The sequence below is a fragment of the Pipistrellus kuhlii genome, unplaced genomic scaffold, assembly GCF_014108245.1.
Source record: "Pipistrellus kuhlii isolate mPipKuh1 unplaced genomic scaffold, mPipKuh1.p scaffold_m20_p_18, whole genome shotgun sequence".
Lineage (NCBI taxonomy): Eukaryota > Metazoa > Chordata > Mammalia > Chiroptera > Vespertilionidae > Pipistrellus > Pipistrellus kuhlii.
In genome coordinates this window covers 347,464-359,158 of record NW_023425493.1, presented here as the reverse complement: position 1 = coordinate 359,158, position 11,695 = coordinate 347,464, and the positions used below count along the sequence as shown (strand labels likewise).

Sequence of the window (11,695 nt, the reverse complement as noted above, 5' to 3'; positions counted from 1 at the left end):
CGAACCCGGGACCTTACACTCCGCAGGCCGATGCTCTATCCACTGAGCCAAACCTGTCATGGCCACAACCCCTGTTTTTCGCTCCCGGGCACCCCCTGCCCCACCTAGGATGTCATCCCCACCACTTAGAACGGACCCCTTTGTGGAAACAGGTGGCGAGGCCCCCGTCTCCCGGAGTTAGACTCTCACGGAGCTGCTTCCCCTCGGTGGGGACTGGGGCTGGCCCTCCTCCACGCCTTACTCTGCCTGCTCTGCTGTGGAAGGAGAGAATGCCATTTGCATTCCGTTCATGGGGAGAAGGGACGGCGTCAGAGGGACATCTGGGCTCTAATGGAAAAGTTGCTGAACACGGACAACGGCCTTTTTAAAACTCACGGCCCGTCCTCATAGAGCCAGCGCTCTGCCACCACGCTGCCCCTCTCCCCGGCAAGATGTCCTGTCACGTCTGAGCGCGGCTTCAGTGAGCAGGAGGCGCATCAATCCCCCCTGAGCTATTAAAACGTTACCTGCTTAGCAATAATTAAGGTGTGCAGCCACAGCTCCCACACAGCTCACGGAGCCAGGGTCATATTTTTCTCCTGCTGCACCTCAGGTGTCCTAAATTATCAGGAAGCCAGGGAGGGGGAGCGGGGGCCAGCAGGAAAGGAGAGAGGGAAGGAGATGCTTGCATAAAAGCAGAATAATGAACCTTTTCTTATGAGTTAATATCCTCATACTAGTTTCTAAAAACATTTTCTTTTAGATTTGACCTGTTGAAATGTTTTAATGAAAATTTGTGTGATTGGAAGCATTTTTAATTTGAGATTTTAGGTCACCAGAGGCATCGCTAAACTTTCCCTTTGACTTTGGCTGAAAAAGTATCTGAGAGGCTACACGCTCCACAGCCAGGCACCGAGAAGACAGGAAGCTGCAGGCCCGCAGGCTTGGCTCCTTCTGGCTTTCAGATTTTTCTTCTATTTCCTGTCCTTTCCCCAGTCCCCGCCTCCCCAGGCCCCGCCCCTCAGGCCCCGCCTCCGCAGCCCATTCCACAGCCATGGAAGCTCCACCCTTGTTTGCTTCCTTCCACCTTGTCCATCCCTCTCACCCAGCTTCTGGTGCTCCAACAAAATGGCCTTCACCTGGACATTGTCGGGAGTCTCCAGTAGAAGTCTCCCCCCTGAAATTCTCTGTGTGTATGTTCCAATATAACTTCCCTCGTGTCCACGGAAATGGGAATCTGTCAAACTACACGTGTCCACTCTTATTAGTGTGTGTGTTCTGTGGGGAAAGGAAGCTGTGGGATGGCCTTGTTTTCTTTCTTTTTTTTTTTTTGAAAAATAACAAATTTTATTTTTCAGTTTCAGTTTCCCTTCCGGGTTGTTTTGCACTGGTTTCTGGTATCCAGCATATGGTACTTGATATTGTAATAACTGTATGGTGCCAGGTGGGAACTGGACACAGTGGGGGACCCGCTTTGTCAGGTTTGTGACTGTCCTGGCCTGGAGGTGTGAGGGCTCTGGACCCAGAAGGCAGGCTCAGGGACGGCTGGACAGGCTGGAACTCGGAGCCCTGAGGAGGAGGGTGGCCATGCGGTGTGAGTTGCTTGCTGGTGGTAGCGTTTCCCATGTTTCTGTTACTCCTGCTCATTGGACCGCCGAGCATTTACCGCGCGGTGCACGGGGAGTCTGTGACCGGCGGAGACGGGGGGTGGGCCTGCTCCTCTGAACCCGGGGCTGGAGGTTTGCGCAAGGAAGTGGCTCCCCCTGGGAGAGGGAGACCTGGGTCTTAGTGAGCCTTCAACATCTGGGATCCTTCTTCCCTTCACCTGTTCAGAGGGGACTGTCCTACCTCCGAGCCTTGTTATACGTGGGTGAGAGCATTGCAGACGGGATAAGCTAATTCAGTACCATTTTTGTCACGTTCTCTGGGAGACTGAATGCTGGGCCCCACCTCTGGACCCAGGCGCTGGCCATGTGTGCTGCTTTGGCAACGACATGTGGGCAGGCACTCTGTCTGTTGCCTGTAAGCCTTCCTCCTCCATTGGCCCCCACCACAAAACCTCATCGCCTCTGGGTGTTTTCGCTGTTCATAAAATATTTGGGTTGCTCTTTGCAACAACATTGTGATGTAGATGCCCGAGGACTCTCACAGCTTTGGAAACTGAGCTGCAGAGAAGGTGAGCAAGCTGCCTATGTCACACAGGAGCAAGTGGTGATGGGAGATCTGTGCTCGGGGTGTGCATGTCGAGGTTGCCACCTGAGGAATTGCTCTGCTTGGGAACTCGCTAGCGATGGGCTACAGAACCTGCTCCTTGGACATCTCCTCCTCCCCCGAGAGCAGCTCCTTCTGATACTGGCCCCTCCGTTCCTCCAGCTGCGAATCTGGGAAGATGTGCAGAACCTTAATGGCTGTGCTACGCCTGGTGACAAGGCGTCTCCTGCTCCCAGAAGACTCTACAGCTGTAGAGCATCCTCAGGCACACGGTCCCGTTGATCTTGAAGAACTGCCCCCAGGTAAGCCGAAGGCTGTCCGGGCAGGTTCCTTCCAGTTGTGTAAGGAAAAGGCCCTGGAACATCTCTGTGATAAATGGGCACCTCGATCCTGACGCTCCCCACGTCCAGGCATCGACGGCTGAGCTGGGCTGCAGCCTGGGAAGTGCTCAGGGTGCCAGCCTGGAGTCCGGAGGCGAGAGGGGGAGCTGGAGCCGGAGCAGCAGGGGTGGGAGGCCGCCCGCCCAGGCACAAGCTGGCGGCACAATAAAGATTTTACTACGAGGCAGATTACTCCAAAGACGGATGGACTCGCTCAGAGACCCACTCCCATTTATGAAGGTCGTAAGTTACAGCTGCCCGGCCCCTCGAAGGAGCGCAGCCGGCACCTTTTATGGGCGAGACTTCCTGCCGTTTATCAGGCTCTCCAGAAAGCAGACAGGCTTTATGGTGCGCCATAACTTTAATGCCTGCAAACCATTTGGCGATTTGGGGGGGATTATTAGTAACAAGGGCAAGATGCTGAGCCGATTGCAGGCTGCGGGCCCTCTTTTGCTCGCTCGCATGCCAGCTCGCCTTTCCCAGGCAGAAATGAGACCCTGAGCCCTCGGAGGTCAGAGGGCGGGGGGAGCCAGGGCGCCTACACCTTAGACTTTATCACATGAAACGTTGTCACAGCCCTAAGAGAAGAGATGCCTGATGAGAATCTTAGCCAGAGCGCAGACTGTCCTCAGGAGCCCTCTGTGGACAGGTGGCCTCCTCCCTCCCAGCCTCCCTCTTCTCCTCTTCCTCCCTCCCCCCCCCCCCACTCGCTCACCTGCCCCCTCTCTCACCTGGCCCCTCGCTCACCTGGCCACCTCCCTGGGGTCCCTCTTATCTCAGTGCCTTGCAGTGGAGGGAGGTGCTGTCTGTGGTCCCAGAGAGGAGCTGCACCCAAGAGCAGTGGGAATGAGTTTCCCCATCAGACTGTCCCTCCCACTGCTCCTGGGTGAAGCTCCTTCTGAGATCACAGAGGACACTTCCCTCCACTGCAAGGCACTGAGATAAGAGGGACCCCAGGCAGGTGGCCAGGTGAGCGAGGGGCCAGGTGAGCGAGGGGGCAGGTGAGTGAGGGGCCAGGTGAGCGAGGGGCCAGGTGAGCGAGGGGGCAGGTGAGCGAGCGGGGGGTAGGGAGGAGGCAGGCTCTGCTAACCACTCCCTGCCAGCAAGCACCCACCAGCCTCGCAGGGCAAACGCATGCTGCAGCCCCAGCTTTGCCCCTTTTCCTGGCCTTGGCCTCCAGGCATGTCCACGCACCCGGCCTCCGCCCACCTGGGAGGGCCTGTCTGCTCAGGCGCCAGGCTGACGCTCGCCTGCCTTCAGGAGGATCCCTGGTGGCGTCCACGGAATCCACTCACCTCCCCCCGGGCCAACGTGGGCACACACTCCGCCTGTCTCCCTTAGTCCTGCTGATCGCCAGTTCTAGTTTAAGGGCGCCTTGGCCATCTTGGTCTTCCTTGGGACTGTGGGCAGGGCACCCACTGGGGTCTTTACTGGGTGTGGTCACCTTATAACCCCGCTCCGCCCAGGGGCCCGGCAGCCTGGGGGCCTACCGACATGTGCTTATCATAATTATGTGCAAACACCTGTATGCGTGTGTTTCACATCTGTGGGAGGGGTGGGAGGGCCACGTTACCGTGAACTGTGTGCTGCGCAGTCATGCCTGCAATGGTGACGTCCTCACGGAACATGCACACTTTTCCTCTTGCCGTCATTCTCTGAGCACGTGGCACAACCACTGTGCACTCAGCACCTGCAGCCTAGGCATTCGGCCGTCACGTGGGTGTGGAACGAGGCTGGGGGGGGGACGGAGAGGAGGACGCCCAGCTTGTGGCGTGGGTCCCGGGGACACGGGCTGCAGGGCCCAGGGGCACGTGGAGCTGGCTCTGTGGCCTGTTGCTCCCAAGCTCCAGCGCAGAGCAATTCCCCAGGTGGCGACCCGACAGCCACCCTCCCGCCACGCCCTCCCTGGCCGGTGTCTGTCCGTCACAGCAGCGGACGCTCCACTGAGGATGAGTTGAGTTGCAATCAATCAGACTCATGCTTGACAGACTGCTCGCCCGGCAGCTCACCGGCTCTCCTCAGGCATTTACATCGCAGGCACATCCCAGTGCTGCGTAGACGCCTCGAAACCAGATCACAGACGCCAAGGGTGGGTGCCCACGGCTACTAGTACCTGAGAAGCAAGGTCACCTTCTGAGACCGGATGAGGACCAGTGCACACGAGCTCCGCCAGCACATTCCCTGAGAGGCAACAGATAAACTGCAAAAACCCGCCTGCACCCAGGCCTGGTGCTGGGGGGTCCTGTGCGCCCTCGTGACCGGGCGCTGCCCGCACCCAGCTCGGGGCGTGATGCTCTGTTTCTCCAAAGTCCTTGGCATGAAAGCCTCATGTGTAGGATCTGCCGACAGGCACACACACCAGAGCATTCGGCTATGGAACCCCCTGGTGGCACTCAGCTGGACCTGGATGTCACACGCCAGTTACCCCGGTGACCACTGTCCCCGCTTTGTCCTTCTCATCCAGACGTTTTCCAGAGGGAGGGACCTTTTGAGTTGGTCAGTTATGAAACTTCTTCCGAGGAGCAGCGCGGGGAGCGAAGGTGGCAGCGTTCCTGGTGCCCACACGCCAGCGGGACGAGCTGGGTGTGAACTCGGCTGTGCCCGTGCCTCCCTTTCCCGCTGCCCTGGCGCACACAGCAAAGCCCAGCCCGGCTTTATCTCAACCGGAGTGAGACCAGGCCGCCCAAGCCCGCAGGCCGAGCCCGCATTGTTTAACTGTGTGAGAAAACACTCATTATCCCAGTTTTACAGACAAAAACAAAGATGCAAAATAAAGCAGTAAAACACAGATGGCAGTAGACCGAGACCATCCATACTTCACTCTGAGGTGTCTGTTTGCCCGGCCTTCTGCATGCACTTCTATGGGACCTGCAGCTCACTCCGCGGCCCGTGGGCCGTTCCATCCCATTTGGCAGATGTGGAAACTGAGGACCGGGAGGCAGCCAGTTAGCACATGGCCTACCACAGGCCTGTCTGGGCCCCAAGCCTGTGCTGTGGAACCATCTAACCGTCTCACAAACCCTCGAGAATTCAGGATCACATCCGTCTGAAAAACTTCCTGCCCGCCAGGTCTTTCGTCACTGCGGGCTAAGTGTCCTCGCTGCTCTTCATCGCCACCGTGGAAAGAAACCTCGGTGATAGTCAGTAGTTTTCGTGCGTGAAGGAGACTTGAAATAAAGCAAAAACAGCCCATTTGCATAGCACGGTCTGCTGAAATGTCAGCAAACACAAGCTAGCGACACATCGGAAGCCAAGCCCAGGAGGACAAGGCCTGGCTACCTGCCTCCCACCCACCCTGTCCCCGCAGCCTCCCGCTGGCCTGGGACCTGCCACGGAGTGGGCCTGTCGGCTGGGCCTCAGCCAGACCAGCACTGTCAGCGGCCTCAGCAAGGGCTCTGATGGAGCCTGACAGCCAATCGCGAGAGGAATTTGATTTGACATGTGCCTGGCAGTGAAAGCAAGTGCTCGCCTGCCCCCTGACCCACTTGACCCCATGGCCTCGCGTGTCAGACTGTGACATCCCAGCATCAGCTGAGACACCAGACGCACGAAGCAGGAGAAAGATGGGCAGTGACAGCTCAGGCCCCGCACCTGGACCGGCCCCTGCCTGGGCGGGGGCTGGGCTGCAGAGCCCTGGCCGAGGCTGTGCGGTCCGGATGCCCCACCGGAACGTGCCCTTTGCTGATGCGCTGACCGCTCCTCACAGACGCTGAGTCGGTCCGTGAGGCCTTGGACATGGAAGCAGCTGGGGGTGCAGATATGAGGGCTCCACAGACAAGGCAATTCCCAGTTTCGCTTGCATCTACCCTGGAGGCAAAGCAGGGAGAGACGGTGAGTGAAGGGAAGCCCCGGGCAGGCTCCAGCCTGAGTCAGGGACTTGGTCTAAGTTCTCTGACTCCCTCATTGCAGCAGCACTGCAGAGCTCCACAAGGGACCTGCCCATGACCACACGCCGTGAGGTAAGGGCCCGACCCAGCCTGGCATCCTCCACACCCTTCCTTCCGTGCTGCACCTCTGCTGGCCTGGCACCAGAGATGGGTAGGGCTGGTGAAAGCCACCGTCACATCAGCCCATCTACTTCCCCAGCCCCCCTGCTCCTGTGGTGAAGGGTCCCCTCACCTGCCAGGGAGTGGGCATGTCGGCTGGGCCTCAGCCAGACCAGTACTGTCAGCGGCCTCAGCCAGTGCTCTGGGGCCACAGACAGCCCAGAGCCCCTCCCCAGGCCTCAGCAGGAGTAAGGAGGGCAATGCCGGGCCGTGGTGAGACAATGACTCCCAGGCTTGCAGTGGCCCCCTGGCCACCTGCCCACCTTGCTGGCAGCAATGTAAGTGGGATCAGAGGGCACTCCTGCTCAGCCTCTGGGATTTTTAACTTCTAAAAACACGGACTGTTATATAATTGCCAATATTTTATTTTGTCAAGCAAATATGTGGACCCACTTGCTATCACTTTCATTCAGGAGAAAACACAAAATACCAAATGTAGGAACAACATCATCTCATCCTGAAAACAGGCTTGTCCGGACAGGAAGTTGGCAAGCATCAGCTGGCATAGGTGGTCACAGATGAATGACAGTACACAGGCCACCGGCAGGAGACTCAGACTGCCATTCAGGGGCCCTGGTTCTGGTGGAAAGAGCCTAGTTGGATTTGGGGTACTTGCCCAGCTCTTGCTTTCTGACATTTTATCACTCTGGGGGCTGTGAGATGGTCTCCAGGCACGGGCTCACGAGATGGTACAGGTGGTGCCTGTGAACGCTCACGGGCAATTGTCTGATCACTGCAACCTTGGAGAAGAGAAGAAGATGGGCCTGGCCTCTGTGATGCCGAAGTCACCTCTTATAGCACCTGCCAGCCCTCTCCACAGAGCTGTCCTGTCAATAGGGCTGGTCTCTTCCTCCTTGTTGTTCTGTACGATAAGACGGCTCCTTCTGTTCAGAGGTGAGCAGCCGCCACCACCAAAGCACCCACCATTGATAGTTTAGCAGGTTCTTGCAACTTCCTGGTAAGGAGGCAACACTCCAGTTTACCCCAACATTAGCACCCTTAGCCAGGAAGCTCCCATCAGAATGGCTGGCAGAGTCCAGGCCGCAGGGCCTCCGTCAGCCTCTCAGAGCGGACCTGGGTTCAGTGGCCTCGGTACTTGGGTTCTGGCCGGGAAAGAATTCAGAGCCAGGACTCAAACACTGGAGAACATGTATGTAGAAAACCACAGAGGTGGAAGGAGCGGTTCATAGAAGCAAAGGGCTTAGGGAACAAGTTACAGAGGCGAAGGAAGGCCCTGGGCGCTTAGAAGTGAGGAGGTAAAGATGGCGGCCCTGAGGGGTTAGGGGAGACCCCGGAAGGAGCTCCTGGGAAGATCCAGCAGCTTCCAGGTGAGTCCTTTCTGGGTGTGTGTGGTCTCCAGGGCGGACTGGCTAGCGCCAGGGTAAGGTCATATCTAATGCAGCTGATCCCGAGACAAAACTGGTCCGGTTTTGCTGCTTTTCTGGGCCTGGAGCTGAAATGCAACCGAGGCCTCCCTGTTATCTCTAGGGAGCTCTTGCAAATCAATACCCACTGGCTTTTATGTGGTGGAAAGCCCACAAGAGTGAGCTGTCCTCTCCCAGAAAAGCCCCGCTTCTCTCCTGACTCCTGCAGGATGGACAACTGGTGGGAGGGGCAGGGCAGGGCTGCCCTGGCTCAGTGGGTGCCCAGGAGCCGCAGAGCGGCAGCACCCACACCAGCAGAAGCAGTGCCAGGGAGGCGCACTGAGCTGGAGCAGGTGGCCCGGAAACAGTCCGTGAGGACCCGGGGTGCGCTGCCGTGAGCGGCTCTCCTTCCACGCTCCATTAGCACGCTTTCTTGGCGCTGGCCTCCTGGCTGGGGATGAGGGGCTGTCTTCCCTTCCAAATGGCCCTTATCAGTAATGCAACAATAGCCATTTAATTAGCTGACCTGAGCGCCAGCCAGGGGTGCTCATTTGCTTTTGCAGCTGTTCCCTGGTCTGCACAGAACTGATAAGCGGGCTTCCCCCCGGACCAGCGGGGGTGGAGGGGGCTGTGGGAGGAGCGGGCCCTCCGGAGTGTGTCCTGCACCTGAGGGAGGTAGCACTTGACCAAAGCGTGTTGTCCAGCCAGGCTTCCCCAGGGCTGTCGGCTGTCAGCGGAAAGATAAAATAGACAACCAGGAAATTGCAAAGGCGGGGGCCGGGTGGGAAGCCAGGAAGAGCCCACCCCTTCCCAGAAAGGATACCGAAACTGCCTCGTTTACAAAATCTGAGTATCTTTTGGGGTGGTTCCCAGTTTCCAAAGCCAGACCCAGCCTTTCCTTCGTGCCCACCTCTGGGTGCACACTAGGCTTATGAATATCCCCCCAATAGTTCCGCATCGAGGCCTTCTTACACCAAGATTAATTTACGTGTCTCCCATCCTCTGTTCCCCACTCTGAACAGGATTTCCCAGAGGCACAGGTGCACGGTCCGAATGAGGCCGCACCAGGCTCTGCTGCCTGGAGCCAGGAGCGCAGCAGGGGCGGAGGAGGAGGCTACTCTGGTTGTTACCCTGAAGCAGGAAGTCACTCGGTCGTTACAGAGTGTGTGCCTGGCGGGGTTCCAGCACTCACTGGGGGCTGCGATCAGTCACTGGGAGCTCCCTGGCTCCCTGGGGCCTCTCCCCATCGCTCCGGTTCCACTCCTGCCCAGAACACGAAAAGCGAAGCACCATCACCCCAGGTCAGTCCTTCTGCTTTCCTAAAGAGACTGCAATGCATGCACTTTGTCCCCATCCAGGTCACAGAGACTCGGGCAAATGTCCGTTCCCTGCCCACCCCTCATATGGGGGACCAGACCTGGCTTCTCAGAAATGCAAATGCGCGCTCTCTCCTGAGCCCAGGTCAGACATCCCTGCACGGAGCCTGATGGCCCCTCGCAGTGAGGCAGAATCCCTCTTCTGCGCTAATCGTCCAGCACAGACCGGAGGAAGCGGCCCCAGGAGCCGGCCATTGGCAGCACAGCCCTGCGCTACTGAGCGGGACTCGGACCTCATTCATCCTCCCGACGGCTGCGCCAGCCATTTTAAATGACATGGAAGCCGCCCCGTTTACCAAGATCAGCAAGCTACCGTATTATTATGATTATTTAGCATTTACACACACTATTTGCAAAGTGCTTAATCATAACTTATTTATTACTTCATCTCTGCTCGCTAATGGAAAATTCCAGGGCTCGGCGAGTTCACTGACCTCCCCTCTGGAGACACCTTAGGCCACTTCCAACTGCTGGCCACGTGCCTGCTATAAGAGGCTTTAATGAAAACCATTTGGCCTGCATGTGGACGTATTCTTTTTTTGCATTTGCAGTGTATCTATTGCAATAAAATTCTTACTTCTTAATGAGTGAACAAGCGTTACTGTGCTGTAAGTCACTGAAATCCTGTCTTTCTAGAACCGATGCAGAACTTCTGAGAGTCCATTCCAGCTGCGTGACGGTGGTGGAAATATCCGTCCCTGCTGTCACTGCTCAGGGTCTCCCTCAGACCGTGGCTGAGCACAGCGGGCTCGAGGGTCCTCTGCCCCCCTGGGGCTGTTGGAAGGGCGACCCCCGGGTTGGGAGGCTTCTCCAGGTCTGCCTCTCTATTTGACCGCAAAATTCTTGGGCAGGAGTCAGAACTCATTGTTTTAACCCATCTCTGCAGAGCATGTGGGAAGGGGCCTGGAACTCAGGCCAGTGTGAATTTACCAAAACCAGCCACACCATGCTCTCGGCATCTCTAATTGGTGGGGGCTCCAGGGCCCACACTACATTACCAGTCACGGCTCTTCGCAGCAGCCGTGAGCATGTCCTGTTATTCCGGGGACACGGCGGGTCCTCCAGCTGCTCCTTCAATGCCCGGCACTCGGGTGCCCAGGGGCCTTGCAACAGGCCGTATCTGCCGGGACTGCTTTACCCAGTGCCCAGGGGCCTCTTACATCTTGTTCAAGTGTCACCTGCTCAGAGACACCTCCCCTGGCCAACCCACCAATCTGACATGTGACCCCCGCCGGCCAGGCAGACATCGCTCTCCCGGTGCTAACGTTCTCCTCAGTTCTGACACCTAACCAGTCACTTACTGCATGTGTGTGCCCGGCATGGTGGGCTGTGCTCTCAGCTCTGAGGACTGGCATCCTGACCAGTCACTCACTGCATGTGTCTGCAGAGTGGCGAGCTGTGCTCAGAGTCCCGGTGCTGAAACAGGCTGGTGCACAGCACTGCCTGTAAGTCTTGCTCAGAGAGTGGTGGGGCGATGACGGGACAGAAGCCAGAGTCCAGGGCGCCATGGGGACACTCAGGAGCACGGACCCCAGGGCCAGACCAGCAGCCGCACCCCAGTCCTTGAGTTTTTCCAGAACCGTCCTGAGCCACATGCAGTCAGATCTGGGAGTTCCCACCTCTCATAGTTCTCCAGGCTCCCGGCCAGAGGAGTGAGGAGGCAGGAGGGTGCAGTCTTAGAAGGATCTGGGGGTGAGGGGGTCGCATTCGCAGCGCACTGGAGGCCCGTGGACGGCCTGTCAGCTGCCACAGAGCTCTCACCAGGCCAGCAAACCTGCAGACCATCCCGGGCTGTTTGAGGGGATGTTCAGGTTTTACCAAATTGAAAGCTCATTATTAATTCATGCCAGAGATAAGAACCAAAATTCACACTGCCAGAGGAGCACCCACTCATCTGCCAGCCAGGGTTCCCCTAGCCAACCCCCCCCCCCCCACCAGAGTCCCCCCAGCCAACTCTCCCACCAGGATATCCCTGCCAGGGTTCCCTCAAGGCCCCCCGCCAGGGTTCCTCTGAGAGCGCTGCTGACATGGTGAGGCAGAGTGGGGACGGTGACTCGGCAGCTGCAGGTGGCCCCTTGGAGGACTCAGGAAATCGGGTCATGTCCACACAGGGCTCCCAGTTGCGCATCCCAGGGTGCCAGGCCCCAGACTGCGGGGCCCTGTGTGTGAGCCAGCCCTCCCCTCAGAGCCCCCGCTCATCTCCCAGCACCCGGGGCTCTTCAGGAAAACCAGGACCGAGTGTCCGTGCCCCTGTCCCATCACCGGGCATTTCCCAAGTGGGAATATCATGTGACTCTCCCTTTGCCCACCCCCCTTGGACCATGTTGTTTGCAAATCCA

The 11,695-nt window shown here is 57.9% G+C and overlaps 1 protein-coding gene across 1 annotated transcript in view; it reads right to left on the bottom strand.

Annotated features, from left to right (window-relative positions):
* Positions 1-291: 291 nt before the first annotated feature.
* The window catches only part of PBX1 (PBX homeobox 1), a 193,401-nt gene continuing 181,997 nt past the window's right edge, over positions 292-11,695 (bottom strand). Inside the window, exon 10 of the transcript XR_006741896.1 lies at positions 292-327. The gene's annotated coding sequence lies outside the window, so the exon portion shown is untranslated. The remainder of the gene's footprint in view (positions 328-11,695) is intronic.